Genomic DNA, 27,642 nt, shown 5'->3' on the forward strand with positions numbered 1-27,642 from the left:
CAGCCCAGTCCTGGGTAGAGGGAGAAGCCTCCCACAAAAGTCAATACTCTTATTAACAGCCAGCAAACTGTCCATCCACCTAGGGGGAAGAACACATGGTTAAGTAGGTAGGAAGAATCAGGTTTGCATTGCCCCCAGCCTCTGTCCAACAGATGAGTATTCAAGGTAGTGGCTGAAATGGTCCAAGAAGGGGTAAAGGAAGTGAGAGAAAGGAAGTTCCCACTTGTGTATAGTTCCCACAGCCCAGGGGCTGGAGGAAAGCCACGTTACTTATAAATCAGTCTTGCCACTATCAGGGCTAGGCACAGGCAGTCTTGGAAGAAAGGCCAAGCAAGGGCAAAGGAACCCGGCATTCCCCATCAGCATATACCCTGCCGTGCTCCTTGTAGGGATTTGATAAGGTGAGCTGATAACTCTGCTATTACCCCTCACCAGCCACCAGCAATCTCTTGTCTGCAGACAAATCAGCACCAAACCAAACTCTCAGGGCTTCCTGCTCACAGCTGGAGGTTCTGGACCAGGGGACTTTACACAGGGTTGTGGCTTCAGCTTAGGTTTCTCAATGGAAGCCACACCTTCTGAGCTCGGGGGTTTTATACTGAGGCAGGGGGTGTTTATGCTGGCCACTCCCAAGCTCATACCTCATAGAGGATCACAGGGAAACCCACATGAATATGTGGATCCAGCTTCAGGAAGTCCTGAAAAATTAGGTTCTTATGCCTCATCTTGGCCACTTCTGCATGTTCATGGTGATGACCATCTTCTCTTAGAATTTGTGAGCCTGATCCCATCCTCCCCACAGAACACAGAGTTGCCTTGCATGTATAGTAAGGAACTGGACTCAGCCTCGTGGATGCACCAAAGCTGTCTCAGAGACCATGGCCTCCCTAAGTTCTGGACCTGCCACCATGCCCCGCCTGGACCTTTGCTTATGGGTTGCATGGTGGTACTACAATCCCTTTTTATGTTCTCATCTCTTTTACCACCCATGACACCTAATCATGGAGTTAAGTTTTTTCTATCTAGACTTCTATATTGCTGAATGACCCCTGCCCAATTTACCTTGTATAATTTCTACACAGTCCAAATTCACTTTCCTATCCTTACTCACTAGCAGGTGATATTCCATTAGGCTCCAACATTGAGTTTATACACCTTTGGAGCTATGGGCCTAGTAGCAGAGAAATGCATTAGAGAAGAAACTATAACAGACCCTTGACTTCAGAAGAGATTTCTCCAACCCTGTTTTGGCATTCCAGGTAGTGGCACTGGACACTGCCCTAAAACTGTCTGGAGTGTCCCCCCAGTGAAAGTCTTCTGAAGACAAACAGTGCTGTCACTCTCCTGCTACTTGCCTAGGCAGTCTGGAATTTTATGGACTTCTCTAAATTAACAGATAGAACTATTAAAATCTAGAATGTACTGAGGGGAAAACATCACTCCTGTTACTGACCCTATTTTAAACATTTTGGAGATATGATAGAGTGATGGGGACCATGGTACCCACTCAGAATTGAGAACTGCCTCTCCTATCTCTCTCCCCCCACCTCTACACACTCACCTCAACACAGCTAACAAATAGGGGACATCTAGGTGGTCCTTAAATCCACCTGGAAATTTTCACTTTAGATGAGTCCACAGAAAGCATGATAACCTTCTGGTATTGTTTTTTCTTCTGGGTCTCTACAGGGTTCCAACTGTGTGGGAATAACTTCTCAGAGGGGTTCCAGACACCTAGATTTTATTCATTAATATATAGAAATGTGATTTTTCCCATCCCTCAACTCCCCTCTCATCTGGCAAGCATCGAAACATTCTCTGTATCTATGAGGATTTTTGTTTTGTTTGTTCATTTATTTTGGTTTCTTTAATTCCACATATTAGTGGAATGATATGGTATTTGTCTTTGTCTGATATATTTCACTTAGCAAAATAGTATCTAGGTCCAACCATGTTGTTGCAAATGGTAAGAGTTTTTATATTTTATGGCTGAATCATATTCCTTTGTATATAAGCACCATTTATTCTTTATCTATTCATCTATTAATGGCCATGTAGGTTGCTTTCATATCTTGGCTATTGTGAATAATAATGAAAAAGGCAAAGAAGTTTGGTACAAATTTATAATTACAAAATAGTCATAGGTATGTAAAGAACAACATAGGCAAAATGGTTAATAATATTTTAATAACTATTTATGGTGTCAGATAGATAATAGAATTATCAGAGTGATCACTTCCTAAATTATATAAATGTCTAATCACTAAAAATGTCTAATCATAGTGATTAGACATCTAAAAGTACCATTTGCCATGTATAATGCACATATTCTTCCCAAATTTTCCAGGAAAAAATAAGGGTGCACACTATATATGAGTAGTACTAATTCAATATCTATATAAATGTTTTCAATTATTTTATTTATGCTTATGCATTAAAAATGTAACTCTAGAAAGCAATAATGATATCTGTATGCAAAATAATATCCTGGACTATGATAATACATTTGTTTCTAAATATAAATAAATAAAAAATCAAGTTAAAAAATTAACTTGATCAACTTGAAAAGTCCCACACTGAGTTAATTAACTTAATTAACTCAGTGTGGGACTTCCAAATTTGGAAGAAAAATAGAGGGAGAAAAACGAATGTCTTCCTATGATACCGCAAGTAAGCAAACCTATATCAACAGAATAATTTTTATTTCTTTCTTGACTAAGGAATCCAGCTGGTTGTTTGCCCAAATTTTTAAGGGAAAAACAAGGATGAACATTATATATCAGTATAATAATTGCCATGGGTATGTTAATGGGTATAATAGTCCCATGTAAAATGTGCACCAAAATGTCGGTGAACATTATACACAGAAGTGCTTTATACATGGCAAAATATGATAATTGCCATTATGTTTGGGGATTCTCATGTAGCTCTTCATCATATTAACTCACAAAATCAATGCTTCTTTCTGTCCTTCTATTAGAAGAACCGGCTGTCTTTTCTGAATAGCTGTTAGACTGCACTGTCTTTTATGTTGTTGATTTATAAAGGTGTTAAAATTGTCACTTTAAAAGTCAAGACTGGCAAGTTGTTTGGTTAAATTATAGATGGCAGGTGTCTATGAATTTTTCATATGCATTATAATTTCCCCTAAAGTACCATCATCCAGGAAGATTGCACTTTAGACATTTGCAGTGCTTATGCAAAATAAGGCAGCAAATCTTGCAGTTCACTTACAGACACCCAACAGCAATACACAGAGTGCAATAAAATGTTTTCAGGTGCTCTCTGTTTTCATCATTCCTTCATCACCATATACCAGGTATGACATTTAAAATATATTTCAACAGGATTTCTAGACAAGATGGAGGTGCAGGTAGACACACTGTGCCTCCTCGCACAAACAAAAGAAGGACAACAACAAATTAAAAAAAAAAAACAACCAGAACTGACAGAAAATAAAACTGTATGGAAGTCTGACAACCAAGGAGTTAAAGAACAAACATTCATCCAGACTGGTAGGAAGGGCAGAGATGGGCAGCCAGGTCCAGGTAGAGAGGACTCAAGGCAAGGCAGCAACTTGTGGGCCAGGTAAGGTGGCAGCTTGTTAACTGGGCAGCCCTACATTGGCATGCATATAAACCAGGAGGAACAACTGGGGAGTGAGATACATCATGCAACCCAGGGTTCCAGTATCAGGGAATTAAAGCCTCAAAACCCCTGACTGAAAACTTCTGTGGGGGTTGAAGCAGCAACAGGAGAAACTCTCTGCCTCACAGCAGAGGTTGTTGGAGAGATCCACAGGGCACTACAATGTACACAAACCCACCCACTGAGGAATCAGCACCAGGAGGAGCCAATTAAAAAATACAATTAAGTAATGAAGAGATAGCTAACCTATCAAATGCACAGTTCAAAACACTGGTTATGAAGATGCACCAGGAACTCACTGTGTACTTCAAAAGCACAAAAAAGACCCAGGTAACAATGAGTTGCATTATGTGAAATAAAGAAAAATCTATAGGGAGCCAAGAGTGATGGGAAGGAAAACAGAGCTCAAATCCATGGGTTGGAGCAGAAGGAAGAAAGAAATATTCAACCAGAACACAGTGAAGAGACAAGAATTCAAAAAAAATTAGCAGAAGCTTAGGAATCTCCAAGACACCTTTTAATGTTCCAACATCTAAATTATAGGGGTGTCAGAAGAAGAGGAAAAGCAATAAATTGAAAACTTTGAACAAGTAATGAAGGAGAACTTCCCCAATCTGGCAAAGGAAATAGACTTCCACGAAGTCCAGGGAGCTCAGAGAATCCCAAAGAAGTTGGACCCAAAGAGGAACACACCAAGGCACTTTACAATTACATTAACCAAGATTAAAGATAAGGAGAGAGTCTTAAAAGCAGCAAGAGAAAATGAGATGGCTTCCTACAAAGGAGTTCTCATAAGACTACCAGTTGATTTCCCAATAGAAAATTTGCAAGCAAAAATGTCAGTATTTGGAAAGAAGTATCTGGAAAGAAGTATTTGAAGTCATGAAAGGCAAGGACCTACATCCAAGATAACTCTATCCAGCAAGGCTATCATTTAGAATGGAAGGGCAGAAAAAGTGCTTCCCAGACAAGGCCAAGTTAAAGGGAGCTCATCATCACCCAGCAGTTATTATATAAAATGTTAAAGAGCACAGGGTGGGGGTGGTGCTGGGATGGGAGTGGGGGACGGAAAACTGTACTTGAACAGTAATTAAATTTAAAAATTTTTAAAAATTAAATGTTAAAGAGACTTATCTAAGAAAAAGATCAAAACTACAAACAGTAAAATGACAAAAAACTAAGAGCTATTAACAACTGAACCTAAAAAAAAAAAACCTAAGCAAACAACTAGAATAGAAATAGAGTCACAGAAGTGGAGATCACATGGAGGGTTATACTGGAGCGGGGAGGAAAAGGTACAGAGAATAAGTAGCATAAATGGTAGGTAGAAAATAGACAAGGGGAGATTAAGAATAGTATAGAAAATGTAGAAGACAAAGAACTTACATGTACAACCCATGGACACTGACTAAAAAGGGGAAATGTGGGTGGGAGGGGGTGTGCAAGGCAGAGGAGAATAAAAAGGGGGAAATGGGACAACTGTAATAGAATAATCAATAAAATATATTTAAATATATATTTTTAAAGAAAGAGGGAAATAATCTTTTTCAGATCTAATTTAGTGTACTAGAATGACTAATTTATGTCCATTTTGTTTTATGTGTAAGGATGTTAAATACTGTTGAGAGAAAATACAGCATTTAAGAGACAAAACTTTAAAGATTATTAAATGATTTTTTCAGACTATATAATGACAGACTGGTATTTTTAAATAATCATATGGAGATATGGAGATTTTAATAACATTGCAATTTTATTACAAGCTTTTGGATTGAGGAACTTCTTAATTATGTAAGCAAATATTATATTAATGATCATTAATCCTTATCACAGGGAAAAGACCATCATCATGTTTTGTCAGCATCTAGGATACTGAAAATAGAAGACTCTTTTAAGGTTTTCAGTCATGGGTGGATTTTGTCCTTCTTAACATATAAAACAAATGACAGACTCCTGGGTGACACTTTCCCTTAGGCAACCCAAAACATCTAGCTATCAATTCACTCTCAGGTCAAAAACTTTTACCAAAATTCAGGTGATTGTGACAAATAACAATTGTGGGATATTCTTAAATTAGTTCTCATTTATTTTTTAATTTTATAAAAATAGAGGTGAAATTCACATAAAATTAACCATTTAAAATGCATAATTCTGTGGCATTTATAGTACACTCACAATATTGTGAAACCATCACTTACATCAAGTTGCTAAACTATGTTTTAGTATTTATTTATTTATTTTTAAAGAGAGGGGAAGAAAGGGAGAAAAAGAGGGAGAGAAACATCAATATGTGAGTTGAATGGCTGCCTCTCTCATGACCTCAGCAGGTGACCTGTCCTGCAACCCATGTGCCTTGACCAGAAATCAAACCAGCGCCATTTTGGTTCACAGGCCAGCACTCAATCCACTAAGCCACACCAGCCAAGACCAAGTTGGCAAACATTTTCATCATATCAAAGGACAACCCCACTAAACACCCTTCCCCTCAAGCCTGGACAATCACCAATGTGCTTTTCGTGTCTGGATTTAGTCATTCTGGATATTTTTATAGGAATATAATCATATGATATGTGATCTTTGTGTCTGGCTTTTTTTACTTAACATAATATTTTTGAAGTTCTTATATGTTGTAGCATATATCACTACTCTATTTCTTTTTATGGATAAACAGTATTTCATTTATTTATATATCACATTTGTATCTATTTATTTGTTGATCTATTTATTGTTGTTTCTTCTGGCTATTGTGAATAGTGCTGCTATGAATATTTGTATTCATTTAGTTTGCTTAAATATCTTTTTTAATTTCCTTTAGGTATATACCTAGATGTAGAATTGCTGGACTATATGTTAATTCTATGATTACTTTCTTAGAGAATTGCCAAACTTTTTCCACAGCAGCACTACTTTATATTCCCACCAGCAGTGTATGAGGGCTCCTTTCTCTATGTCTTTAATAGCGGTCCTTCCTTCCTTCCTTCCTTCCTTCCTTCCTTCCTTCCTTCCTTCCTTCCCTCCTTCCTTCCTTCTTTCCTCCCCACCTTCTTCCTTTGAATTATCATTATAGCCATTTTGGTACATGTGAAGTTGTACCTCATTGTGGTTTTGATTTGCATTTTCTAATGATTAATGATGTTGAGCATCTTTTCATGTGTTTTGGGGGGCATTTGTGATCTTTGGAAAGATATCTATTTTTAAATAAAAATAATAAAAATAATAAAATAAAATAATTTTATTTTCCTCGTTTTCTAATTGGGCTGCTCATCTTTTTATTGATGAACTATAAGTATTCTTTATATATTCTGAATACTAGATCCTTATCAGAAACTTTCAAATATTTTTCCCACTCTATAGGTTGTCTTTTATACTTCCTTGATAATGTTCTTAGATGCAAAATATTTTTTAAATTTTGATAGTTTAATTTATATATATTTTCTTGTTGTTCATGCATTTGATGTTATATGTAAGAATCCACTGACAAATCCAAGGTGTTGCAATTGTACTTAAATGTTTTCTTCTAAGAGTTTTATAGCTTTAGTTCTTACATTTAAATTGTTGATACATTTTGAATTAATTTTTTGTATGTGGTGTGAAGTAGCATTCCAACTTCATTCTTTCACTTATGACTATTCAGTTGCACAGCTTCGTTTGTTGGAGAAACTATTCTTTTCTCATTGCAAATCAATTAACCAGATGGGGTCCAAGGTGACAACAAAGTAGGTGGAAGCTACATCCTCCTCTTCCCCAGGTCCAAACTGGAATTGCAACTAAAGTATAGAATAATCAGTCTGAATAACCAGCTGAAGGCTAGTTGAACAGAAATCTTATAACTAAGAATTTACAGAAGAAGCCACGTCAGGACTTGTAGGAAGGGCTGACATGTAAAAAGAGCTAGTCCCACTCCCACAGGTGGCAGCTGAAAAACCAGAAGGATATCTCAGCTGCAAAGGTCCCTCCTGAAGATTATGGGGTTTCAACCTCTAGCCAGCCTCCCACCCCAGAGAACAAGAGTTAGGAAGAGTGGCACATATAACATTTGGCTGTGAATATCAATAGGGGTTCTTGTTTACCAGGGAAAGATAGAAGTCTAATAGAAACCCAGGCACTTTCTTAAAGGGCCAGCACACAAAATCTTATTCACAGATACCCTACCCTGGGCTCTGACAGAGAGAAGGTAGCTAGGGACAGATTGGGGTCATGTGAAAAGATACTGGGTTGTGTGGCTCTGGGAAGAAAGCTAAAGAAATAGTCAAAAGGCCCCTGTTCTGGGTCTCTAACACTGCCCAAAGACATTTTTTCCTGGGTTGAGCTCTTCCCTCTATATGGCATCAGCCTGGGAAAGTGCAATAGCCCCACCTTCCTGGCCCCCTTGTGTCCCATTCCGATGACCTCCTGCCCATGCTGAGCACATGGTGTAGAGGTCCAGATGGACTAAGAGGGTATCAGACATTGAGATGTGTGGCTCTAGGGTGGGGGCTATTTTACCACCAGTTCCTGGCTGATGCCACCATTTTTGTGCAGAGCCCTGCCTTTATGTGGTCAAATGTGGGTATTCAGGGGCCTGATGAAGTCTGCAGCCTCATCTTGATGACTCCCTGAGACCCCACCTCACTACAAATGTTCACAGGCAGACAGTAAATGGTGGCTTGCTTTGTTGTACTCTGGGACCGTTGCTGATTGGTCTCAGATTGAGCACAGGTGCTAAGTTTAAATTGTAACAGTCTGGTGAAAACTATTCACCCCTACATGGTGATTCACAGAGAAACTACATCATGTAACTTGCATAGCACCAGAGGCTTTTTCAGTGACTGAGCCTAACAGGCAACCAGCAGGAGGTGGGGCATGTGAGAGTGCCTGTGGCCTTTTGCAGACCTCTAACTGGCTCAGTGCTGGTGGAAGCCAGCCTTGGTGTTCAGCTTGACTCCTCTCATGCAACCTAGGCCCAGCAGAGGCATCCACAAATGTGGATCACTTTGAATTTTGAAACAGGCAGCTTAGGCTCATTCATAGGTAGTGTGGGCCATTAACCTACACCAGAGTCTCTCCCAAGAGGCCCCAGAACCAATACATCCAATGGCAGGCTTCAGACCATATTGGAGCATGACCGGATTAGCTCCAAAGAGGCACAGCCAAAGGGGAATCTTTTCAGGAACCAGACCCTTCAGGGGTAAATTCTGCTTCATGAGGTCAGCCTCTTCATAACAGCTTGTATAGTGTGGTTGGGGATGATTCACACAGTCAGCCAGACTGTGGGTCAACCCCACCTATGGATGAGTCAACAGCAAAAAAAAAAAAAAAGAAGAAGACTCATCTATAACAGGAGAGCTCACATAACCCACAAAAGAGACATTCCTGGAGCACATAATCAGAGAGAACTGCTCCACTGAGCCACACCAGACATCTGTTACATAAGACGGCCACACCAAGACTGTGACACATAGCTGATATATCTAGTACACAGATAAGTACACAGAAGCAGCCAAAATGGGGAGACAAAGAAATATGCCACAGATGGAAAAAATCCCTAGCAACAGAACTAAATGAAATAGAGACAAACAATATACCAAATACAGAGTTCAAAACATGTGGGCAACTATTTTGTGTGTCTTGGAAATGTAGCTCAGCCCTCACATGGAAAACCAGTGGGGTGCAAGTGACACACAGGACCACACCTGTGGATAGGTTTTCCCATGGGGAATCAGACCTGCGTTGTACCCAGACTGCTATGAAGCTTCCTTTTGCTAAAACTCCCTCACCCTGAATTGAGGCAGGAAGGGCTTACTGCAGCTTCCTAAAGTCTGAGCTAAACTTCCCAAGTATGGAGTGTGAGCGATTCAACTACTTTCCCCCCTGGTCTGCAACATCCTTGTCTTTGAAGTAATTAGCAACATTCTTTTCTTTGTTATCTATAAAAGGTAATCCCCTGCAGTGAACCTGTGCATAGTAAATGAGGACTACCCTCCATGTAATATACCCAGAGAAGCAATAAAAGCCTGGCCAGGCAGGGACTGAGTGCTCTGGCTTTCTCACCCTCTCTCCTTCAGAAAGTGATCATGCCATCCCTTTTTCTCCACGGGACTTTTGTTGTTGTCTGTTTGTATTTGTTCATGAGCAGCCACAACATACACGGATCCTGCCAGCCAGGATCCACCACAAAAACAATGGTTATAAAGATGATTTAAAAAATTTAGTGAGACCTTCAACAAAGGTATAGCTAGCATAAAAGAGACATGGAAACATTTTTACAAAGAGTCAGGAATGAAGAATACAATATTTGAAATGAAGTATGAGTATACACAAAAAAAAACAATAGCAGATTAGATGAAGCAGAAGATCAATTCTGCGATTTAAACGGAAACACCAAATCAGAGCAGAATTTTTTTAATGAGGATAGTTTAAAGTACTTCTGGAATGGCATAAAACATAACAACAACATCTGCATCATAGGGATACCAGAAGAAAAGAGAGCAAGGGATTGAGAACCTGTTTGAACAAATAATGACTAAACACTTTTTTTACCTGGTGAAAGAAAAAGACACACAAGTCTAGGAAGCACAGAGATAATTAAACAAGATGAAGCCAATACAAAAGGAAAATCTTAAATACAGCAAAAGAAACTTAGTTGTCAGCCCCCATAAGATCGTCAGCCAATTTCTCAAAACAAAAATTTTAAGCCAGAAGGAACTGGCACAAAATATTCAAGGTGATAAAAAGCAATTGTCAATAACCAAGATTCCTCTACCCATAAGGCAATCACTGAAATTTAAAAGAGAAATAGATTGTCAGACAAGAAAAACCAAAAAAAAATTTACTACCACCAAAACAATATTATAAGAAATGTTAAATAAACTTCTTCAAGAAAACGGACAAAAAGGAACATTGTTATAATGGATAAAACAGTAATAAAGAGTTAGCTATCAACAATCACTTTAAATGTAAATGGATTAAATGCTCCAATCAAAAGATATAGGATAGTTGAATACATTAGAGAACAAGACTCGTATATATTGTGTCTACAAAAGATACACCTCAGAACAAAAGATACACAAAGACTAAAAGTAAAGGGATGGAAAAATCTATCTCATGCAAATAGAAACTAAGAGGAGAATCCAAGATGGTGGAAGAGTAGTGGGCAACTCTGTTCATTTGGTCTCAGACACAAACCAAATTTGAAGTCCAAATTCAGAGTGGAGAGTGAGTGAAAGCATCTGCGTGTGAGAGCATACGTGGAAGAGAATGTGGGGAGTGCCCAGGAGTACTCAGGAATGGGCTGGCCTGCAGGGCACCCAAGGGGCCAATGGCTGAGCTTTCTCCATGCCCCACCACTGCTGCCTAACCCAACACTGCTAGTTGCACAGAGTCGGGGTGGCTGAAGATTGGCTCAGGACCAGAAAGCTACCAGGGTGGCTAAAGAAGGCCTGGGAGGTGCTGCCTCCAGAAACAGCACAGCAGGAACAGGCAGGCCTGAGGCTGAAGACTCTGTGGAGGTAGCAGGGGACAGCATGCCAGCTATCTTGAGTTGTTACTGAGCCAAAGGGATCTTCCCAACACCATTCAGGAAAGATTCAGAGAGAAACTTTACCTAATATTGTTGGAGGCCCTGTAAGGAGGTAGCCAGTCCTGACTGTGAGGTACTGTGTGATTTGTGGGGAGAGGGAGCATGGGCAGAACAGACTGCCAGTGATCTGCACTATAGCATGGGGTGCAATGAGGCACCTTTTTAAAAGAGGAGCTGAGACATACCCGAGGCTTGACAGGGACCGGGGCACACAGGCTAGCACACTCATAGCAGCTTTGCTAGCCAAAAAACTCAGAGGCAGAGAAAGCATTGAATGGGAGGACCCAATCCAACACAGACTGCAAGCAGAAAGCACAGCAGAGTGCAAAACTCAGGCAGAACCTCCTATGAGAGAGCAGGAGGCTTCGGTCTGGAAGGCAGGAGTTGAATGCCTAAGATTTGCTATACTCAGCCAGAGCCTTTCACAGACAGGTGGACCCAACCCCCACCTGCAGAATTATAGGCTTGGCGCAGCAGACAGATCAGGCCCAGGAGTTTCCTGCTGATGTATACACTTTCTCAGGAGAAAGAAAAAAAAGGCCCTTTGACAAACACTACATGCTACACAGCTCCTTGGGCCCCTGTTTACTAAAGCTGGCAAAGCAGAGAAAATAGAAATAGGTGCCACAAGATGCTATCTTTGTTCCTGCAAAGCTGTTTGACATTAATTTCATATACTTTAAGTTTGGGAATAATAAGGCACCAGGTTTTATAATATAGTTTATTTAAAATCTCATATATTGGAAGATGGCGGCAGAGTAGGACAAAGGATTTTGCTTCTCTCCACACACTGTAGAAGGACCTGGCTGATCTGTGGAGGAGCACAGCAGATGCCCAACTGGGACCCAGCATATAAGAAGGCAGGACTCCAGAGAGTGTAGCGGACACTGAGTGACCAGAGGTTGAGGAGAGGAGACGACTGCAGATCAACAAGGTACGAGGGAGTAGTGCAGAGGCAGTGGCAGGCCCCCCGCCAGGCTGTGCCAGGGCTCTAGCCAGCCACCCCGGTCTCTGAGAGCCGAAGGTGGGTAACACCGACTCTGGGAGAGAACTGTTCACCGGCACCCCCCACCCCATCTGGCAGAGCGCAAATTGGAAAACACCATAAGAGATCGGTTTGCCAGTAGTGGCAAACAGGCTTGACAGGGAGGAGACAGAGAGGAGTGAGTATTGAGAGGAGTATTGACAGAGAGGAGTGAGTATTCGGAAGCAAACCAGAAAGTTCTGATAACCCGTGGAGTCAGGTTGCCGGCTTGGGAGAACTGAGAGTTGTCCGAGCATTCCCTGCTTCGTGGGGCCTGTACCAACCCTCGAACAGTCTCGGGGAATCTCAGTCTGCTGGCTGGCCCCTGGAAGAGAGCCAGTCACCAGCTCCATCCCTACTCAGCCGGCGCAGACAGGGAAACACAGGGAGTCAGGCTGTTGCTGTTGGTTTGGGAGAATTGTGAGTTGCCCTGTGTGTTCAGCCACAACACAGGGAAAGGTCCGCACCCAAGCCTATGAGAACATGAAAGCCTGGCTGGGAGCATGCACCCTCATGCCAGACCAGGGCTGGAAAGCTTGGGAGAAAATCCGCTCTCAGTAGGGCGCAGCAGAGTGGCACCAGTTGGATGTTGGGGGGGTACTGGCGAGAACAGTTGAGTTCACCAAGACTTGAGAAAGGCCACACTAATAACTCCTCAGGTTGCTGCAGCTAGTGAGACCAGAAGAAAAGGTTTGACTAGCTGGGAACCAACCAGAGGAGTAGTGGGAGCAGAGCACACCAACATACCTGCAAAAGACTGCACCACTGAATTTCACAGGTATCCTACAACACAGGTTCACACCATAAACTCAGGGTACCAGATCAGATCAATTTAAGACACTGAGGCCAACAAGAAAAGCATCAAAAACAATGGGAAGACAAAGAAATAATCCCCAAATGAAAGAAAAGGAGGAAGTCTCAGAAAGAATGTTATATGAAATAGAAGCAAGTCGACAATCAGATATTGAATTCAAAGCACTGGAAATTCAAAGAGCTTACAACGAGCAACTAGAAACTACAGGGGAGCTCCAATGAACTCTCCGCAAACTATACCAACATGAAAAAGGAAATAGAAACCATCAGCAAAGGCCAAGAGGAAATGAAGAATACAATTTCTGAACTGAAGACCATAGTAGAAGGTATGAAGAGTAGGATTGGTGAGGTGGAAGACCGCATAAGTGAGATCAAAGACAGGGCGGAAAGAATCTCCCATACAGACTAGGTAATGGAAAAGACAATCAGAAAAAATGAGGAAAGTCTAAGAAATGCAAGACAATATGAAATGTAATAATATCCGAATAATAGGAATACCAGAAGGAGAGGAAGAAGAACAAGGGATAGAAAACCTACTTAAAAGAGTAGTAACAAAATTTTCCTAAGTCGAGGAGAGATAAAGTCACTCGAATCCAAGAATTGCAGAGAGTCCCAGGCAGGTGGAACCCAAAGAGGACTACTGCAAAACACATCATCATGAAAATGGCAAACATCCAAGACAAAGAGAGAATCCTAAAGGCAGTAAGGGGAAAAAAGGAAGTAACATACAAGGGGGTCCCAATAAGGTTGGCTACTGACTCCTCAATGGAAACATTCCAAGCAAGAAGAGAATGGCAGGAATTATTCCAAGTAATGAGAAATAGAGGCCTACAACCAAGGCTACTTTATCCAGCAATGCTTTCAATCAAGATAGAAGGCCAAATAAAGAGCTTCCAAGACAAAAGAAGCCTAAAAGAATAGGCCTCCACAAAACCAGCTCTACAAGAATTACTAAAAGGGCTGCTTTAAGGAAAGGAAGGAAAAGAGAGAGACAGAGAGGAACACAGGTACATAAATGGCTATGAATAAGTACATTTCAATAATAACCTTAAATGTAAATGGATTAAATGCACCAATTAAAAGACACAGAATAGCTGAATGGATAAGAAAGCATGACCCACACATATGCTGCCTACAAGAGACCCACCTCAGGTCAAAAGACCACCACAGACTGAAAGTGAAAGGACGGAAAAAAATTCCAAGCAAATGGACAAGAAAAAAAAGCCAGGGTAGTAATCCTCATATCAGACAAAATAGACCTCAAAAAAAGGGCTATAAAGAGAGATCCAGAAGGTCACTTCATACTACTCAAGGGAACAATTCACCGAGAAGACATTAACATCATAAATATATATGCACCCAACATAGGAGCACCCAAATATATAAAGAAAATCCTAGATGACCTCAAGAAAGATATTGACGGCAACACAATTCTACTAGGGGATTTTAACACCCCACTGTAAAAAATGGACAGATCTTCCAAACAAAATATCACCAAGATATAGCAGCGTTAAACAACAATCTAGAACAAACGGACCTAATAGATATATATAGAGCCCTCCATTCCAAAGAAGCTAAATACACATTCTTTTCAAGTGCACATGGAACATTTTCAAAGATAGATCGCATGATAGGACACAAAACAAGTCTCAACAATTTCAGGAAAATAGAAATCATACCAAGCATCTTCTCTGATCACAAGGGACTGAAATTGGAAACTAACCCCACAGGAAAAAATCCAAAACACCCAAAAGCATGGAGATTGAATGGCATGCTATTAAACAACAAATGGTCAAGATTGAAATTAGGGAAGAAATCAAAAAAACTTCTTGAAACTAATGAAAATGAACTAACAACAACCCAAAACTTATGGAACACAGTGAAGGCAGTCCTGAGAGGGAAGTTCATAGTAATACAGGCTTACTTAAAGAAAATAGAAACATTTCAAACAAACAACCTAACCCGACACCTCCAAGAACTAGAGGAACAATAACAAAGGCAGCCCAGAGCAAGTAGAAGGAAGGAAATAACCAAGATCAGAGCAGAATTAAATGACATAGAGACTAAAAGCACAATTCTAAGGATCAATGAATCCNTCCCATTCCCTCCAACCATCCCCTCCCTTAGTTCATGTCCATGGGTCATGCATACAAGTTCTTTGGCTTCTCCATTTCCTATTCAAGTTCTTAACATTCCCCTATTTTGTACCTAACAATCAAAACTTCTTAATTCCTGTACCTCCCCCCCCCCATTCTCCCACACTCATACTCCCATCTCTGTATCTTTAACTTTTGGCATTTTAATTATGATGCGTGTTGGGGTGGGCCTCTTTGTGTGTCCATCTTGTTTGCGACTCTGTGCTTCCTGGACTTGCATGTCTATTATCTTAACCAAATTAGGTACGTTTCTTTTTATTATTCTTTCAAATAGATTTCCAATTTCTTGCCCTTTTTCTTCTCTTTCCAGCACCCCTATGAAGCGAATGTTGAATTAACTAAAGCTGTCCCACAGGCTGCTTATACCATCCTCACATTTTTGGATTCTTTTTTCTTCTTGTTGTTCTGATCGGTTGCTTTTGCCTCCTTATGTTCCAAATCATTGATTTGATTCTTGGCTTCATCCACTCTACTGCTGATTCCCTGTAAATTGTTCTTTACTTCAATTAGTGTATCCTTTGTTTCTGACTGGGTCTTTTTTATGCTGTTAAAGTCCTCCCTAAGTTCCTTCAGCATCTTTCCAACTAGTGTTTTGAACTCTGCATCTGATTGATTGCTTGTCTCCATTTTTGGTTCTTTTTCTGGGGTTTTAATCTGTTCTTTCATTTGGACCATGTTTCTTTGTCTCCTTGTTTTGGCATCCTCCCTGTGTTTGTTTCTATGTATTAAGTAGGGCTACTTTAACTCCGTGTCTTGGTAGTGTGGCCTAATGTAGTAGGTGTCCTATAGGGTCCAGAGGCACAGGTTCCCACCGCCCAAGCTGGATGCTCGAGATGCACCCACTGTGTGAGCTAAGTGCACCCTCCTCCTATAGTTGAGCCTTGGTTGCTGCTGGCAGATCAATGGGTAGAAGTTACCTAGGCCAGTAAACTGCAGAGAATGGCTGTGACCACTGCCCACCAACCTTCACCTTCTGAGGAGAATCAAATGTGCAGAGACAGGATGGTGGTGTTCCAATGTCCTCTGTAGATGTCCCTGGGGACACTGGCCCTGGGGTTTCCCCTGTGGTGCAGGCCAAGGTCAGCCCCCATCTGTGTTTTTTGCTTAGTTTGTTTTTTAAATTCAATTGTTGATAGTTGTGAATTTCTTGCCATTTGAATGTTCATAGTTTTGATCTTCCTTTCTTAAATATTTAACATTTCATATAATAATGGCTTGGTGATGATTAATTCCTTTAGTTTTCCTTTGTCTGGGAAGCCTCATCTGCCCTTTCATTCTAAATGATAGCTTTGCTGGATAGGGTAATCTAGGTTGTAGGTTCTTGGTTTTTGCTTTTTATCATTCCGAATACTTCTTGCCAGTCCCTTCTAACCTGTATCAGCTGACAGTCTTATGGGAACTCCTTTGTAGGTAATTCTGCTTTTCTCTTGCTACTTTTAAGATTCTCTCTTTATCTTTAACCTTTGGCATTTTAATTATGATGTGTCTTAGTGTGATCCTCTTTGGGCCCATCTTGTGTAGGACTCTCTGTGCTTCCTGGACTTCTATATCTATTTCCTTCAGCAAATTAGGAAGATTTTCTTTCACTATTTTTTCAAATAAGTTTTCAATTTCTTGCTGTGACTCTTCTCCTCCTCGCATCCCTATGATTTGGATGTTGGTACATTTGGAGATGTCCCAGTCTCCTTATTCCATCATTGTTTTTCTTAATTCTTTTGTTCTTCTTGCTGTTCTGATTGAATGCTTTTTCCTTCCTTATGTTCCAAATTCTTGATTTGATTCTTGGCTTTCTTCCCTTCGCTGTTGATTCCCTGTAGATTTTTATTTTGTTTAATGCAACCTTCATTTCTGCCTGGGTCTTTCTTACACTGTTGCAGTACCTAATGATGTCTTTGAGCATCCTGATCACCAGTCTTCATCTGATAGGTTGCTTATCTCCATTTAGTTCTTTTCCTTGAGTTTTGTTCTCTTCTTTCATTTAGGGCATGTTTCTTTGTCTCCTCGTTTTGGCAGCCTCCCTGTGTTTGTTTCTGTGTATTAGGTAGAGCTGCTTTGACCCCCATCTCAGTAGCGTGGCCTGTTGTAGGAGAGGCACCTATAAAGGAGTACCCATCAGACTGTCAGCGGATTTCTCAAAAGAGACCTTACAGGCAAGAAGGGGCTGGAAAGAAATATTCCAAGTCATGAAATCCAAAGACCTACAGCCAAGATAGCTTTATCCAGCAAAACTTTCATTTAGGATGGAAGGACAGATAAAGTGCTTCTCAGACAAGGTCAAGTTCAAGGAGTTCATCATCACCAAACCCTTATTATATGAAATGCTAAAGGGACTTATATAAGAAAAAGAAGATGATAAATATTAACAGTGAAAGGACTGCAAACTCACACCTAAAACAAAAGCAAACCAAGAGGACAGCTAGATTAGGAGTGGAACCATAGAAATGAAGAACACATGGAGGGTTAGCAACAGGGGAGTGGGAGGAGGAGAAGGGAGGAGAAGGCACAGAAAATAGCATAGAGGGTAGGTAGAAAATAGATAGGGGGAGAGCAAGAATAGTGGGGGAAATATAGAATCTAAAGAACTTGAGATACGTGATTATAAACTAAGGGGGGAGAATGGTGGGGGAGGGAGTGTGTGGGTGGGGGGGAATGAAGGGGGGAATAGAACAACTGTAATGGTATAATCAATAAAATATATTTTTTTAAAAAAGCAGCAAGAGAAAAGGATACACTTGCCTAAAAATGAGTTCCCTTAAGACCATCAGCTGATTTCTCAGAAGAAACCTGGCTGGCAACAAGGGGCTGGAGAAAAGTATTTGAGGTCATGAAAGGCAAGGACATACATTCAAGATGACTCTATCCAGCAAAGCTATCATTTAGAATGGAAGGGCAGATAAAGTGTTTCCCAGATAAGCTCAAGTTAAAGGAGTTCATCATCACTATGCCCTTGTTATATGAAATGTTAAAGGGACTTACCTAGGAAAAAGAAGAAGATCAAAAATACCAACAGTAAAATGACAACACACAACTATCAACAACCAAAGCTAAAAAATAAAACAAAACAAAACAAAACACCAAACTAAGCACACAACTAGAACAGGAACAGAATCACAGAAATGTAGATGACATGGAGGCTTATCAGCAGAGAAGGGGAGCGGGGAGTGGGGAAAAAGGTACAGGGAAAAAGTAGCATGAATGGTAGGTACAAAATAGACAGGAGGAAGTTAAGAACAGTATAGGAAATGAAGAAGCCAAAGAACTTATATGTATGACCCACGGACATGAACTAATGGAGAGGAGAATGTGGGTGGGAGGGGGTGGGCAGGGCGGAGGGGAATAAAAGGGGGAAAATGGGACAACTGTAATAGCATAATCAATAAAATATATTTTTAAATACCAAAAAATAAAAGATCAAATAGAGAGAAAAAAAAGAAAGAAATTAGTTATCATTCCATTGTTTTGTGTGTTCTTTATACTTTCTGTCTTCAACATCCTTTAATTGTCAGAGTACAGATTCTTCACCTCTATCTTTATTCCCGTTCACAGGCATTTATTTCTTCTTCACACAATTTTGAATGGGATTACTTTCTTTACTTCTTCTTTCACTGTTTATTAGTGCTATGGATGAGACAGATTTCTGTATATTCAGTTTGTATTTCATTCTTAATGAATTATTTTATTAATTCTATTAATTTTGTTGAATTCTTTAAGAAATTCTGGACAGGCTGCAAGATGTCAGAGGACTGTGTGGAAGCCACACTAACCTCCTCCCAGGACCAAACTGGAATTACAACTAAATTGTGGAGAAATTACCTAGAACAAATAACTGAACTACAGTGAGAGAGAAGCCTTAGTACCTTAAAAAGTCAGAAGAACCACCTTCAGCACAACCTGTCTTGTGAGGAGTGCTGTGGGGACTTGAGGGGGCTGGCTGGGCATCCACAGATGGCTACCCTGGACAGATAATTAAGCAGCAGGTTAGACACCCCTGAGAATAATGGGGTCTGAACTCCAAGTTGTTATCTGCAGCCTGCAACACCAGACCCAAACAAGTATACAGAAAAGAACTGGTGGCAGAAAGCAGCAGGGTTGCTCTCTACCAATGATGAATGGCTGGAGATGCAAAGAGTCATTTAAAGGGCCAATGCACAAATTCATGTTTGCTGTCCCTTACCCAGTATTTCAGCAAAGGCAGAAGCAGAGTGGGCAGAAGACACCTAAGGAGAAACTGGGTGTGGAGATTTGGGGAGAGTGCTGAGAGTAGCCACAGGGAACCCAGTGCTGAGTCATCCTCCAACCCAAGCAGCAATCATGTTCAGGCAGACCACCACTTCTTTAAGCAGCAGCACCCTGATGGGAAACAACAGTCCAGCCCCCAAGACAGACTCTGACCAGCTGTCTTTTGCTTAAGCCTGACTTCTGAGTGCAGAGAGACTACATTAATAACTAAAGGAGACAGCCACAGATGTAAACCCCTGTCTAAGTTGGATCAGAGTGGACTAGAAATGCTTGAAGAGATACTGCGAATGGAGGCTCAAGGGAGAGAACCGAGAGACCAGCTGCCAGGATCCTGGTGCTTAGTCAACTCCTGTACTACAGCAGCCAAACTGCTGAGGCAAACCAAACACCTCAAAATAGCAGCAGCCTGAGGAGAAATAATAGCCTGAACCCCAGGAGGAATTCTGCTCCACCCTGTGGGGCTTAAGCATGATGGCTGAGTGCAATGTGAATAATTAACAACTGAAACAGACAACTACACACAGTAGATTTCTAGTAGTCAGAGAAGGAAGGTCAGACAGGGTCAACATGTGACACAACGAGAGACAGATATAGAAAGGAAAAAACAGTGGTGAATACTAAAGACTACCTCTTGTGGACCAGTCTGCCTGGTTTCAGGAATTGTAACTCTATCCCCTGTGGCTAAGGATGAGCAAGCAATGACCTCTGGAATGCAAGCCCCAGGAGACAAAGCTTGTCTCTGGTAGCAAATGCTGACTCAGCTTCCTCCCTGCCCCCAAAGCATGGTCAGAAACCCTTGACAAGTAAGATCCCTCAGAGGACAGGCAACCTAGGCCAGACATGATCACTTAGGAGGCCATCATGGAAGGATTTGGGGGCCTGCAACAAAGAGGGAGCAATGGACTCTCGCCTCCCCCCCACCTGGCTTTGACATAGCTCCAACTATGTCCTTGGGAGAAGCGCTTCCTGGCTCTATGTCCTCCTGGAGAAGCGCTTCCTAGCTCTAATCCCCTTAAGCCTGAATACCTGATGGGGAGGGGTGCAGCTCCTTGTCTTGCTAGAGTGTGTCCTGGGGAAAAATCTGGCATCACAAAGACTTTCTGATAAACCTGTGAAATTGGCTCTGCTAAGAGTGCTTTCATTCATATGTTAAGGATTTGAGCAAGAAACCCTAAAGTTTCTGCAAAATTCTCTTCCTGACAAACTCTGACTCAAACTAAACACTCAGATTTATTTGAAATGTTATCTACTGTTTGATCCTTGCCACCCTGTATTCCTGTGTATTACAACCCAATAAAAGCCCCTGGAGAAGGGGCTTTTGCCTCTGAGAAACTGCCCATGGCTAAAGACCTGTTTCCTCTGAGAAAATGGCCACCTCTCCTCCCAAGCAGATCACATCATGTCTCAGACATGTTTACTCTCATCTGTGGTACATGGAGGGGGACTTGCAAGGAAAGTCTCCCCCACAACTACTAAGATGAAATCAACTGCAGTCTCCTCCATGAGTGAATTTTCTTTCCTGTGTAGCTTTTCAATGTTCATTTCTTCTTCAGCAACTCTGTGCATAATAAGTCACTAGAATTTATACTTTAGGTAATTAATCTTCTTTCTTATAAGGCTTTTAATCTCTTTACATTCTTACTAATACTTGCTCATTTGGCATTGATACAGATATTGTGGAGGAAGAACATATTTTTTCTTAATTTTTATTTAACTCTTGTTCAAGTACAGTTTTCTTTCTTGTATTCCCAGCCCTGCCCCCCACAGTGTTCCCCACCTCCCTCTCATCTCTGCCCCTCACCTTAGTTATTGACCATGTGTCCTTTATACTTGTTCATGTGAGCCCTTCCCCTTTTCCCCTGTGATTCTCTCCCCTCTACCCTCTGGACCCTGTCAGCACGTTCTGTATTTCATTGTCTTTGGTTACATTTTGCTTCCTTGTTTGTCTTATTGTTTAGATTCCTGTTAAAGGTGAGATCATATGGTATTTGTCTTTCACTGCCTGGCTTATTTGGCTCGGCATAATGCTTTCCAGTTCCATCCATGATGTTGCGAAGGGTAGTAGTTCCTTCTTCCTTTCTGCAGCATAGAATTCCATTGTGTAAATGTACCATAGTTTTTTGATCCAGTCATTGACCAATGGGCATTTAGGTTGCTTCCAAATCTTGGCTATTGTAAATTGTGCTGCTATGAACATCGGGGTGAATAGGTTCTTTTGCAATGGTGTTTCAGGGTTCTTAGGATATACTCCTAGAAGTGGAATTGCTGGGTCAAAAGGCACGTCCATTTTTAGTTTTCTTAGAAAATTCCATACTGTTTTCCATAGTGGTTGTACCAGTCTGCAATCCCACCAACAGTGAACTAGGGTCCCCTTTTCCCCACAACCTCTCCAACACTTGTTGTTTGTTTCTTTGATTATGGTAGCCATTCTGACTGGTGTTAAGTGGTATCTCATTGTGGTTTGGATTTGCATCTCTCTGATAGCTAGTGATATTGAGCATCATTTCATGTGTCTCTGGATCCTCTGTATGTCCTCCTTGGTGAAGTGTCTGTTCAAGTACTCTGCCCATTTTTTAATCAGGTTGCTTGTCTTCTTTGAGTAGAGTCATGTGAGTTCTTTGTATATTTTGGAGATTAAACCTTTGTCTGAGGTGTCATTGGCAAATATGTTTTCCCAAAATGTTGCTTCTTTTTTTATCCTGATACTGTATCCTTGGCCATGCAGAAGCTTTTAAGTTTGATGAGATCCCATTTGTTTATCCTTTCTGTTATGTCCCTTGTTCTAGGGGACATATCAGTAAAAATATTGCTGTGTGGAATATCTGAGATTTTCCTGCCAATGTTCTCCTCTAGGGCTTTAATGGTTTCCAGACTTATATTTCAGTCTTTTATCCACCTTGAATTTATTTTGGTGTATGATGTAAGTTGGTGCTCGAGTTTCATTGTTTTGCATGTGACTGTCCAGTTCTCCCAACACCATTTGTTGAAGAGGCTATCTTTACTCCATTTTATGTTACTGCCCCCTTTGTCAAGTATTAATTCACTGTAGAGAGTTGGGTTTATTTCTGGGCTCTCTGTTCTATTCCATTGGTCTGTGTGCCTGTTTTTATGCCAGTACCAGGCTGTTTTGATTACAGTAGCCTTGTAATACAGTTTGATATCAGGTACTGTGATCCCTCCTACTTTGTTCTTCTTTCTCAAAATTGCAGCTGCTATTTGCAGTCTTTTGTGGTTCCATATAAATTTTTGAAGTGTTTGTTCTATGTCTGTGAAATATGCCATCGGTACTTTAATAGGTATTGCATTGAATCTGTAAATGGCTTTGGGTAGTATGGACATTTTGATGATGTTACTTCTTCCAATCCATGAACACGGTATATGTTTCCATTTGTTTGTGTCTTCCTTGATTTCTTTCTTCACTGTTGTGTAGTTTTCTTTATATAGGTCTTTCACCTCCTTGGTTACGTTTATTCCCAGATATTTAATTTTTCTTTTTGCTATATCGAATGGGATTTTTTTCTTGATTTCTGCCTCTGCTGTTTCATTGTTAGTATACAAAAATGCCTTTGATTTCTGGATATTGACTTTGTAACCCGCTGTTTTGCCAAATTGATTGATTAGTTTGAGCAGTTTTTTGCTAGAGGCTATAGGGTTTTCCATGTACACTATCATGTCATCTGCAAACAATGTCAGTTTTGTTTCCTCCTTTCCGATTTGGATGCCTTTTATTTCCTTTTCTTGTCTGACCACTATGGCTAGAACTTCCATTACTATATTGAATAGAAGTGGTGAAAGTGGACAACCTTGTCTTGTTCCTGATCTTTGTGGAAAAGCTTTTAGTTTTTGTCCATTGAGTATGATGTTGGCTGTAGGTCTCTCATATATGGCCTTTATTATATTGAGGAATGCTCCTTCTATTCCCACTTTGCTGAGTACCTTTATCATAAATGGGTGTTGTACCTTATCAAACGCTTTTTCCGCATCTATTGATATGATCATGTGGTTTTTGTCTTTGCTTTTGTTTATGTGGTGTATTACATTTACTGATTTGCGGATATTGAACCATCCTTACATCCCTAGGATGAATCCCACTTGGTCATGGTGTATGATCTTTTCGATGTATTGTTGGATGTGGTTTGCCAATATTTTACTGAGGATTTTAGCGTCTATGTTCATCAGCGATATTGGCCTGAAGTTTTCTTTCTTTGTTGTGTCTCTATCTGGCTTTGGAATTAGCATGATGCTGGCTTCATAAAAGGAGTTGGGGAGTTTTCCCTCCTTTTGGATTTTTTGAAATACTCTGTGAAGAATTGGGGTTAGTTCTTCCTTAAAAGCTTTGTAGAATTCTCCTGTGAAACCATCTGATCCAGGGCTTTTGTGCGATGGGAGTTTTTTTATTACTTCTTCAATTTCCAATGCTGTTATTGACCTGTTCAGGTTTTCTGCTTCTTTTTCATTGAGTTTTGGAAGATTATATTTTTCTAGAAATTTGTCCATTACATCTAGGGTTTCAAATTTCTTGGCATACAGCTCTGCATAGTAATTCCTTACAATACCTTCTATTTCTGTGGTATCAGTTGTAATCTCTCCTCTTTCCTTTCTGATTGTGTTTGTTTGGGTCCTCTCTCTTCTTTTCTTGATGAGCCTACTTAAAGGTTTGTCTATTTTGTTTACCTTTTCAAAAAACCAACTCCTGGATTCATAGATCCTTAGAATTGTGCTTTCAGTCTCTATTCCCACTTCGCTGAGGACCTTTATCATAAATGGGTGTTTTACCTTATCAAACGCTTTTTCCGCATCTATTGATATGATCATGTGGTTTTTGTGCTTGCTTTTGTTTATGTGGTGTATTACATTTACTGGTTTACGAATATTGAACCATCCTTCTATCCCTGGGATGAATCCCACTTGGTCATGGTGTATGATCTTTTTGATGTATTGTTTAATTCTGCTGTGATCTTGGTTATTTCCTTCCTTTTACTTGCTCTGGGCTGTCTCTGTTGTTGTTCCTCAAGTTCTTGGAGGCTTCTGGTTAGCTTGTTTGCTTGAAATGTTTCTATTTTCTTTAGGTAAGCCTGTATCACTAAGGACTTCCCTCTCATGACTGCCTTCTCTGTGTCCCATAAATTTTGGGCTGTTGTGAGTTCCTTTTCATTTTTTTCTAGGAACTTTTTGACTTCTTCCTTAATTTCTATCTTGACCCATTCGTTGTTTAATAGCATACCATTCAGTCTCCATGATTTTGGATGGTTTTGGTTTTTTCTTGTGGGGTTAGTTTCCAATTTCAGTCCCTTGTGATCAGAGAAAATGCTTGGTATGATTTCTATTTTCCTAAATTTGTTGAGTCTCGTTTTGTGTCCTATCATGTGATCTATCTTGGAAAATGTTCTGTGTGCATTTGAAAAGAATGTGTATTTAGCTTCTTTAGGATGAAGGGTTCTATATATATCAATGAGGTCCATTTCATCTAGAGTGTCATTTAATGCTGCAATATCTTTGTTGATATTTTGTTTGGAAGATCTGTCCATTTTTGACAGTGCGGTGTTAAAATCCCCTACTATAATTGTGTTGCTGTCAATATCATTTTTGAGGTCCTCTAGGATTTTCTTTATATATTTGGGTGCTCCTGAGTTGGGTGCATATATATTTACAATGTTAATGTCTTCTTGCTGGATTCTTCCCTGGAGCAATATGAAGTGACCTTCTGGGTCTCTCTTTATGGCCCTATTTTTGAAGTCTATTTTGTCTGATATGAGAATTGCTACCCCGGCTTTTTTTTCTTGTCCATTTGCTTGGAAAATTTGTTTCCATCCTTTCACCTTCAGTCTGTGATGGTCTTTTGACCTGAGGTGGGTCTCCTGTAGGCAGCATATGTGTGGGTCATGCTTTCTTATCCATTCAGCTATTCTGTGTCTTTTAATTGGTGCATTTAATCCATTTACATTTAAGGTTATTATTGAAATGTACTTATCCATTGCCATTTATGTACCTGTGTTCCTCTCTGTCTCTCTCTTATTTCCTTCCTTTCCTTAACGCAGCCCTTTTAGTAATTCTTGTAGAGCTGGTTTGGTGGAAGCATATTCTTTTAGACTTCTTTTGTCTTGGAAGATCTTTATTTGGCCTTCTATCTTGTTTGAAAGCCTTGCTGGGTACAGTAGCCTTGGTTGTAGGCCTCTGGTTCTCATTACTTGGAATATTTCTTGCCATTGTCTTCTTGCTTGGAATGTTTCCATTGAGAAGTCAGTAGCCAGCCTTAGTGGGACCCACTTGTATGTCACTTCCTTTTTCTCCCTTGGTGCCTTTAGGATTTTCTCTTTGTCTTTGAGGTTTGCCATTTTAATGATGATATATCTTGCAGTAGGCCTCTTTGGGTTCCACCTGTTTGGGACTCTCTGTGATTCCTGGATCCATGTGACTTTATCTCTCCTCAACTTAGGAAAATTTTCCGTTATTACTCTTTCAAGTAGGTTTTCTATCCCTTGTTCCTCTTCCTCTCCTTCTGGAATTCCTATTATTCGGATATTATTATGTTTCATGTTGTCTTGCATTTCTCTTAAATTCTCCTCATTTTTTCTGATTCTCTTTTCCCTTACTTGGTCCGTCTGGGTGATTTTTTCTACCCTGTCTTCAATCTCACTTATGTGATCTTCTGCCATATCGATTCTATTCTTCATAACTTCTATTGTGTTTTTCAGTTCAGAAATTGTATTCTTCTTTTCCTCTTGGCCTTTACTGATGATTTCTGTTTCCTTTTTCATGTTGATATAGTTTGCAGAGAGTTCATTGTAGCTCTCCTGTAGTTTCTGGTAGCTCCTTGTAAGCTCTTTGAATTTCCTGATAACCAGTGCTTGGAATTCCACATCTGATAGTTGACTTGCCTCTATTTCATCTAACATTCTTCTGAGGCTTCCTCCTTTTCTTTCATTTGGAGATTGTTTCTTTGTCTCCCCATTGTTTGTGATACTCTTCTTGTTGTCCTCCACTTCTTAAATTGACCTGTTCTGGTTCCCTGGGTTTATGGTGTGAACTTCTGTGGTAGTATACCTGTGAAATTCAGTGGTGCAGTCTCCTGGAGGTATCTTGGTGTTCTCTGTTTCCACCTACTCCTTTGCTCCGCCGGAGGTCACCCACCCTGGTCCAGCCCTGGGCGCGCCCGGACGCAGTCCACCTCCCAGGAGGCCTCGCGTGCACAGCCGCTTTTGTCCTCACTTTTCTACTGGAGTCCTCGCCGACCTGCAGCTGTCTGGTTCCTCTGTCACACTCTGTGGTCTCCTGTTCCAGCCTCTTCTTGGCAAGGTGAGAGGGGTCCTCCTGCTGAAGGTTCTGCCCTTCGCAGCAAAGCCTAGTTTGTATCTTGGTCAGGTGTGTATGTGAGACTTCTCTCTCTCCCTTCTTCTCTGGCCTCCATGGCTAGGCACTAGGCAGACGCGCTCCCAGAGGATGGAGACCGAGGTTACCCGCTTGCCAGGGGAGGTTTCAGGTAGGGGAAGAAGATGTTTTTTAAGGTGCTGGGTTTGTTACCTGGGCCAAAGCAACTTATAGATTCATTGAAATCCCTATTAAACTACCAAAATCTATTTTACAGATAAAGAGCAAATATTTCAAAATTTATGTGAAACCATAAATGACTCCAAATAGCTGCAGTAATTCTGAGAAAGAAGAACAAAGTAGGAGGAATGACCACCTGATAATAAACTGCATTTCAAGGCCCATCAGAAAAGTCTGGTACAGGTGTAAGGACAGACACATACATCAATGAAAAAGACTAGAGAGCCCAGAGATAAACCCAAGTCCCTATTGTCAGTTAATATTTAATAAAGGGGACAGAAACATAAAAACAAATAAAATAGCCTCTTCAACAGATGGTGTTGGGAGAGCTGGAAAGCTACAGACACAAAAAATAAAACTCAATCACCTCCTTAAATCATACAAGAAAATAAATTCAAGGTGGACAAAAGACTTAAATACAAGTCCTGACACCATAAAAGTACTAGAGGAGAACATAGGTAAGAAAATCTCAGATATTCCATGCAGCAATATTTTCACTGATATGTCTCCTAGAGCAAAGGACATAAAGGAAAGAAAAAATAAATGGGATCTCATCAAAGCTAAAAGCTTCTGCTTGTCTATATAGAGCATTAAAATGAAAAGTGAACTCACCGTATGGGAAAGCCTATTTGCAAATAATACCTTGGAGAAGGGTT

The sequence above is a fragment of the Sturnira hondurensis genome, unplaced genomic scaffold (genome assembly GCF_014824575.4).
Source record: "Sturnira hondurensis isolate 20B ecotype Veracruz unplaced genomic scaffold, ASM1482457v3 Scaffold0001304, whole genome shotgun sequence".
NCBI classification, from domain to species: domain Eukaryota; kingdom Metazoa; phylum Chordata; class Mammalia; order Chiroptera; family Phyllostomidae; genus Sturnira; species Sturnira hondurensis.